Below are 8199 nucleotides of genomic sequence, written 5' to 3' on the forward strand. Positions count from 1 at the left end.
AGAAAGTCTTCAGTCAAAGTCTTCAAACACATATATGAACAATTGCACAACACAGGAATGAGGAAATGAAAGAGTTGAGGAAATAGAACCAGTTGGCTTGGTGAACAATGATTTGGTAGACCAGTTCCAACTGCTGTCTCAGTTGTACGTCTGGTTGGAGCTGCTAGGTATTTAAACCTGAGGACACCCAGTCCCGGACACACAGTCCTCACCGTATTCTCCTTGAACTAAGGTCAAACAGACCTCGTCCAATCACTCGTGGTAAGTCTTCAAGTGACTTCCAAACCTTCACAAACTTGGTCACTCGGCGATCCACAATTTCCTCTTGGATGCTCTAGACCATGACGCCTAACCGTCTGGAAGAAGCACAGTCTTCAAAGGTAACAAGCGTCGGATCCACGCAGGATCAATCTCTTCAGTGATGCTCAATCACTTTGGATTTGTAGGTGTTTGGGTTTGGGGTTTTTCCTCACTTGATGATTTTCGCTCAAAGTCCTCGGAGGATGGGATGCTCTCAAATGACAAGTGTCAGTTTCTCTCGGAGCATCCAACCAGCTAGTGGTTGTAGAGGGCGGCTATTTATAGCCTAGGGAGCAGCCCGCATGATAATACATAAATGCCCTTCAATGATATGACCGTTAGGTGGGTAGATATTTTGGGACAGCTGGCGCATAGCACAACAACGGTCGGAAATTTGAGGTTCAAATTCCTCAGGGCTATCATGCTCCTCGCTGTGTAGGCAATCCGCACTGGCGAATTCCTAACTCCTCAGTCAGAACAAATTCCTCAGAGGCCAGAAGAACTTCGTCTCTGTCACTGAAGAATATGACTGAACTGTATGAGATTTCCAATGGCTTCACTCGAAGGGATTGGTAGGTGTAGGATTTTGAGTTGAGCATCACATGGAAATTTTTCCTTAGTATTTCCTCGACCCCCTTTAACAGTACGGTGTTTCCTATGACTCAAGAAGGAGAAAATGAGACTACAAAAACAAAAGTCTTCACGCTTCATATTCCTCAAAAGAATACCAAGTCTTCAAGGTCACACCAATTTCTTCACTTTCAAAGTCTTCAGAAATCCAAAGTCTTCAGTCGAAGAACTTCATTTTTAGGGGTCGACTTTCTCTGTAATCATCAAACTCCTCATAGACTTATAGATCTGTGTACACTCACAAATGCATTAGTCCCTTAGCCTATAAGTCTTCAATACACCAAAATCACTAAGGGGCACTAGATGCACTTACAGTTGCCGGTCAAGAACTTGTGTCAACCAACTCCTATTCCATATTTGACTCACCAAATGAAGGAATTGGAAGATGCTTCATGGCTAAAGGCCCAAAGGTACCACACCCCAAGTATGTTAATTTCAATATTAATGAAGATGATTTGCTAGGTGATGATGATTTACTTGTTGACAACTCTAGTGATGAAAACTATGATGAACTTGCTATTAATGATGCTAATCAAGATAAAACAAATGACAATGATAAGAAGGAGATTGAGCGTCTAACTAAAGAACTAAACACTCTTAAGTTAGCTCATGAAACTACCTTAGAAGATCATCGAGAGCTTTTAAAGACTCATGAGAAGCTACGCTTTGAAAAACACAATCTAGAGCAAGAGCATGGGTTCTTAAAAGCAATCAATGATGATGTTTGAAAGAAAAGTTCTTCTTACATTGCCAAGCATTTACTCTTGTCTACTTACATGCCACAAGTAAAATATAGCAACAAGAGTAACAAAGATTCTTCTTCTAGTAGTAACAATAATCATGCTAAATCCAATATTGTTGCTTCTAGTAGTTGTCTTGATTCCACTAATGATTCTCTTAGCCAAGTTACACTTGAGGAAGAAAATAGCTTATTGAAGGGAATTATAGGAAAGGTGTTTACAAGAGCCTTGCCGGGAGTAAGCAATTTGAGGAAATTGTACGCAAGCAAGGAAGGCACCGGAAGAATCAAGGTGTTTGTTTTGAACGAAAGTTCAATGCCAATGGAGTTTGAGTGGGAAGAAGATAAATACCCAAAGACAAAGTTTGTTCCTCAACAAGAGAAGTATGATCCTACTTCCTTCAAGGGGACACAAGCTCAAAGTGATCTTCCACCACAAGACCACAAGCTAAAAGGCAAGGACAAGCTTCCAGAGGAGACTGATGCATTTGAAGAAGCTCCTAAGGCTTTGGTCAAGTGGGTTCCCAAGATTACATCAAGTTCTACTTCATCAAGTATGACTACAACTCCAAGGATTCCCATCAAGATGATGTGGATCCCAAAGAAGAAGAACTAGAGAGTTCTTGAGGGTGATTCCTCCAACATACTTCACTCATATTCATATTGGCAAGGACAAGTGCAATCAACTTTCACATCTTGCACTAGTTCCAGGAGTCACAAACCCTCTTGTTGGTAAGACAAGGGACAAGGCAACCTAATGCTTTCATGGACATCATCTTGTGTGTACTTCACTCTATGTCTATGGATATCCTTGTTTGTTCCTTGTGGGACTAACCCATGTAGGTATTGAAAGTGCAACTCACTCCAATGGATTGCTCCAAATGATCTACATCAACTTTGAGCATCTACATCTTCAACACCTACATGAAGTCATCATCGACAAAACCCAAGGTTACTTCATCCCTCTTAAGGGGGATATCACATCTAGGGGGAGCTTTACTCTAAGAATTGATCTAAAGCAACTCTAATGGTGTGAACACAACAATGCTTTATGTAAAAGTGGTAACCCCACTTGTGCTTAAACGATGAGTATGACCTACGATCAAATGTTCTCATTTGACTCCTCAGTCAATATACTCATATATAGATGATCTAGTCATTGCCAATTGCTTGATAGATGCTAGAGTGTTTGTGCATGCTTTGCCACATATTTCATTTGCCATCTTATTGTGTGAGCATGCCGGATGCATAATTTTCATCATTCAAGGACATCCATTTGTTGTTTTGATTGTTTGGTCTTTTTCTTTTGCCAAATGGATGGACAAGAATGCCTAGGTACTCCCTCTAGCTATCTATGCTTTCTCGTCTCACACTCTATTCATGCTACATCACAAAGTTTGATCAAGTCAGATTCAAACCCTCTGGGTGAGGAGCACTCGGAGCAACCGATTCGTCATAGACTTAAACTTCCAAAACCTCTTAGTGTATTTTGGTCTGACTGGTTCATTCCTTTCGGTCATACTGAGTTCATTGAGTTGATCTAGGTTTCAATCTCGGTGCTACCTATTTGAACAGTTCGGTCACACCGAGTTGCAGTAACTGCATCTCGGTGCCACCGAGCCGTTCCACTTGGTCTCACCGACAGGGTCTGGATATATTTACCCATGGGTCAAATTTTGGAAATTTCTTCAAAACCCTTCGCCCGTGCATATCCAACTATGCCGACTCGAGGTCTCCGGATCATCTCCTCATCGCCAGCGACCTCCTGCCGCTGGTGTTCACCGCCGTCAACGGATATCTCCGCCGCCGTTGTAGCTGTAGCGAGCTTATCGCCAAGTTAAGGTATGAGTTTGATTCTTTGTGCTTTCTCAGTCCGATTCTTAGCACGAAGACAATGCCATGATTCTTGCCACGTTTGAGATTATTCTATCCAGCAAAAACTTCCTTTAGATTAGTTTTGATTTGAAAATTTAGGGTTAGGTTTCCGCCGAACTCATCTCGGACCGACCGAGTTGTAGAAATCGGTCTCACCAATTTGGCCTAGGTCATTGGGCTTGTGATTTTTGGTCTAACCGAAACTTACAAATCAGTATGACCGAGTTTGATTCTCTGTGAAACCCTAGCAATCTCGGAGTCACCGAACTGTGTCTCGTCTGACCGATTCCACTAGTTTAGACTTTAATATTGCTTCGGTGTCACCGAGTTTAACAAATCGGTAGCTCCGAAATGCTTTCTGTAGAAAACTAAAACCATGTTTTTGACTCAATTATTTTTGCAAAATATCTGCACTTTGTGATGCTCATCCACTCTATCTCAACTATATCTATTCACAGGGTCAGCTCTCAGGGTCAGCTTGTAGTTTCAGCCATGTCAGACTAGAGTGAAAGTCAAAACAGATCTTAGGAACAGGTTAACTTGAGTGAGGGTACTAGTCCCTCTGGCAGCTATGATTAGGGTAGCAGAAGCACCCCAAGCAACTTGCCCAAGGTAGCAACAAGGACAAGGAAGAAGAGAAATTCAGATTCTGAAGATGAGGACTACATTGTTGATGAAGAGGTCACTTCCAAGAAGAAGTTGATCAAGAAAGAGCAAGCTGCTGCAGTTGCTGCTGCATTAAGCCAGGAATGAGAAAGAAGGCTCCTGCTCAGAGGAAGCCTATGTCAAAAGTGAGAGCATCCACTCAAGAGAAGGCCCATCCAACAAGTGATGCTAAAAAGGAAAAGAAGGAAAGGAAAACAGGAAGATGGTGCAAACTTGTAGATCCTATGGCTGAATTTGAGAAGCATTCATCTGATGAGGAAGAGGATGGTGAAGAAGCTGCTGCACCATCTTCCTCATCAGATGAATGCTTCATCAAAGCCCAAGACTTCCCCCAAGGCTGCTGCTGCTGCTCAAGCTTCTAAGCATGCAGCACCAAAGAGACCTACCAGGAACATACCAGCTACTGAAAAAAATAAGGCCAGTGCCTAAAATGTAAGAAGAAGAAGAAGAAGCTCAAGTTCTCAAAAAACTCAAACCAAAGATTCGTGATCATGATGACAATCATCTAGTTGTCGGGAACATGAAGGAAAGAAAGGATGCAGGTCTCAGATTGTGGAGACAGTCATAGCCCTATGCTATGAGAAGAAGAACTGTTGTGGACTACAGGTTTCACACTAAGGAAGAACAAGACTTCTATGAGACAGTCCTCTTGGACAAGAAGCCCATTGTGTGTGACATGAGATGGGTGGACTGGAAATACATTGACAGCAATGAAGATCACTTTCCTGGAGTTCATGAGAGCTTCGGACTCAATGGAGTTGACACATTTGTGGGTCAGAAATTGACCAAAATGGAATGATGAGTTGATCATGTAGTTCTGTTCCACTGCACATTTCTACCCAGATGGAAAGATTGTCTGGATGACTGAGGGTACTAGGTACCAGTCTACTATTGCTGAGTAGGCCAAGCTTATCAATGCCCCTGAAGATCATGAGGATGACATTGATGTCTATGCTAAGCGCAAGAAAGATAACAACTCCATGGCCAATATGTACAAGGAGATACCTGACAAAGCCTTGGAGACACACAAGCTAGGCTCAGTATATTACTTGTTGTCTAGTTTGGCCACCATGAACACTATAATGAGGCACACTTTGTTGCCCAAGCCAGGAGATCACAGGATGATCAGAGGCCACTCCATCAACTTGCTTCAGATGTTTGATGTGCCACAAAAATTTAAAGTGATGAGTTTGATTGTTGAGACTATCAAGAGAACTGCAGCAGATCAGAAGAGATTATGTGGCTATGCAACAAACATTCAGATGCTCATAAATTCCAAGATGGGCACATGCACATATTTGTTGGACAGAGAGCACCTTCCCTTGAGGCCTGATTTTGAGGACAACATTGTTGTGATGGATGCTTCACATCCAACTTTTGTTGAGGCCCAAGAGAAGAGAGAGAAGGCATAGGCTGAGAAAGCTTCTAAGATTCCAGATCCTTCTGCAGTCAATCTCAAGACCAAGAAAGACTAGCTCAACTATCTGCTTGAGGCCACTGTGAGAATAGAGAAAGGACTAGCTACCCTGACTCAAAATCAAGAGAGCCTTGAGAGGATCTTTGAGACAATGCTACATGACTTGGATGTCTAGGTCACTGAGATTCAGACTTCAGTGGAGAAGATACAAGAAGAGCTTGAGGACAGGAGTGACAGGACAACCACATATACATATCAGAGGGTGCCTAGAGCACACAGGTCTACAGCAGTGCGAGTGACAGAAACTAGGACTACAACTTCAGCTCCTGCAACCATAGCTTCAGTTGCCCCTTTAGTGGCAACCCCTCCAGCTCCTCAGACGTCAGCTGAAGTCTTCGCAGATGTTGTTCTCTCCATGCCATCTTCGCACTCCGGAGCTCTCGGAGATCGTGCTTAGAGTGTCGTATAGCACTAGGCATTTTCGAGCTTTTTGGTAACTTGTTGCCAAAGGGGGGAGAAAGTGTATATATCATACGCTTCGAGAGAGTGTGTGTTCTGCTTCTGTTGACTCTCTTGCTACTTTATTTGCTTGTGCTTGCTACAATGTTTGTGCTCATGTGTGAGATACTCCTGCTCGATATGATCATGTGCTGGATCATACTATGCTTTATTATGCTATGCTTGAATGATGCTATCTCTTGTGTATGATCTATCATATTTGTCTTGTGATGAGTGCATATTTCATATTCTATCATTTTGAGCGCTCCACCAAGATGTCTGTGACATGGAAGAGTAACCCATGATCCTAATCGATTGTGCATTTTCATTCAAAAGCAAATTTTAAAAATGCACAAATTTAGGGGGAGCTCTTGCTTATCACACACTTCTCAAAGCGACGATGTACTTCATTTATATTATCATTAGTCAAAGCTTTGATCTATATGTTGTCATCAATTACCAAAAAGGGGGAGATTGAAAGTGCAACTAATCTCCGGGTGGTTTTGGTAATTCATAACAACATATAGCTCATTGAACTAATATCTATTCAAGAATAATGTTTCAAAAATTTCAATGATTGGTATGGCATGGACTGGAGATGTGGACCCCTCAAAATGCTAAGGACACATGTTGGCAAAAGCTCAAGACTCTACATTTTCATTTTAGTTATCCAAGATCACATTGAGTCCATAGGAAAAGCCAATACTATTAGAAGGCGATGAGGTGTTGCTTAAGGGCTTGCTTGCTCAAACTGCTTATTGATATGCTCCAAAAGCCCTCAACCACTTTCTCGTTTCCACATATGTCCTATACCTAAAGTCAAACTCGGCCCCACCGATTTGATCTATCCGGAGCCACCGAGTTCACTTGACATAGCCATAGCCAAATACCCTAATCAGTTCGGTCTCACCGATAGGGATCTCGGTCTCACCGAGATGGGATTGCAAACTCTCTGTTTCCCTTCGTAATGTTTTGGTCTAACCGAGATGAGCGATCAGTCCCACCGAGTTGGCAATGCAAACTCTTTGTTTCCTTTTTGTAACGTTTCGGTGTCACCAAAATGAGTGATCGGTCCCACCGAGTTTGCCTGGCCAACTCTTTGTTTGATTATTACCAAAATCATTCTCACCGAGTTTGTGTGACCGGTCAAACCAAGATCAAGTTTTTCCCTAACCCTAGCACATCGGTCTCACCGAGTTGATCATGTTGGTCCTACTGAAAAACCTAACGTTCACATTTTGAACCAGGTCGATCTCACCGAGTTTCACTATTCGGTCCCACCGAGTTTGGTAAATTGTGTGTAATGGTTAGATCTTGTGTGGAGGCTATATATACCCCTCCACCCCCTTCTCCATTCAAGCGAGAGCCACCAGAACGTGCCTACACTTCCACTACTCATTTTCTGAGAGAGAACTATCTAGTCATGTGTTGAGACCAAGACATTCCAATCCAACCACAAGAATCTTGATCTCTAGCCTTCCCCAAGTTGCTTTCCCCTCAAATCATTTTTCCACCATATCCAAATCTATGAGAGAGGGTTGAGAGTTGGGGAGACTATCATTTGAAGCACAAGAGCAAGGAGTTCATAATCAACACACCATCTATTAGCTTTTGGAGAGTGGTGTCTCCTAGATTGGTTAGGTGTCACTTGGGAGCCTCCATCAAGATTGTGGAGTTGAACCAAGGAGTTTGTAAGGGCAAGGAGATCGCCTACTTCGTGAAGATCTACCCTAGTGAGGCAAGTCCTTCATGGGCGATGGCCATGGTGGGATAGACAAGGTTGCTTCTTCGTGGACCCCTCGTGGGTGGGGCCCTCCGTGGACTCGTGCAACCGTTACCCTTCGTGGGTTGAAGTCTCCGTCAACGTGGATGTACGATAGCACCACCTATCGGAACAACGCAAAAAATCTCCATGTCTACATTGCGTTTGCTCCCTCCAAACTCCTCCCTTTTACCTTCATATGCAATGATTTACATTCCGCTGCTATACTCTTATAATTGCATGTGTAGGCTGATTGCTTGACTTGTGTTAAGTTGGTAAAATCTGCCAAGACTTAAAATTGGGAAAAGGCTA

This window comes from Triticum aestivum, chromosome 6D (genome assembly GCF_018294505.1).
Source record: "Triticum aestivum cultivar Chinese Spring chromosome 6D, IWGSC CS RefSeq v2.1, whole genome shotgun sequence".
Taxonomy (NCBI): Eukaryota; Viridiplantae; Streptophyta; class Magnoliopsida; order Poales; family Poaceae; genus Triticum; species Triticum aestivum.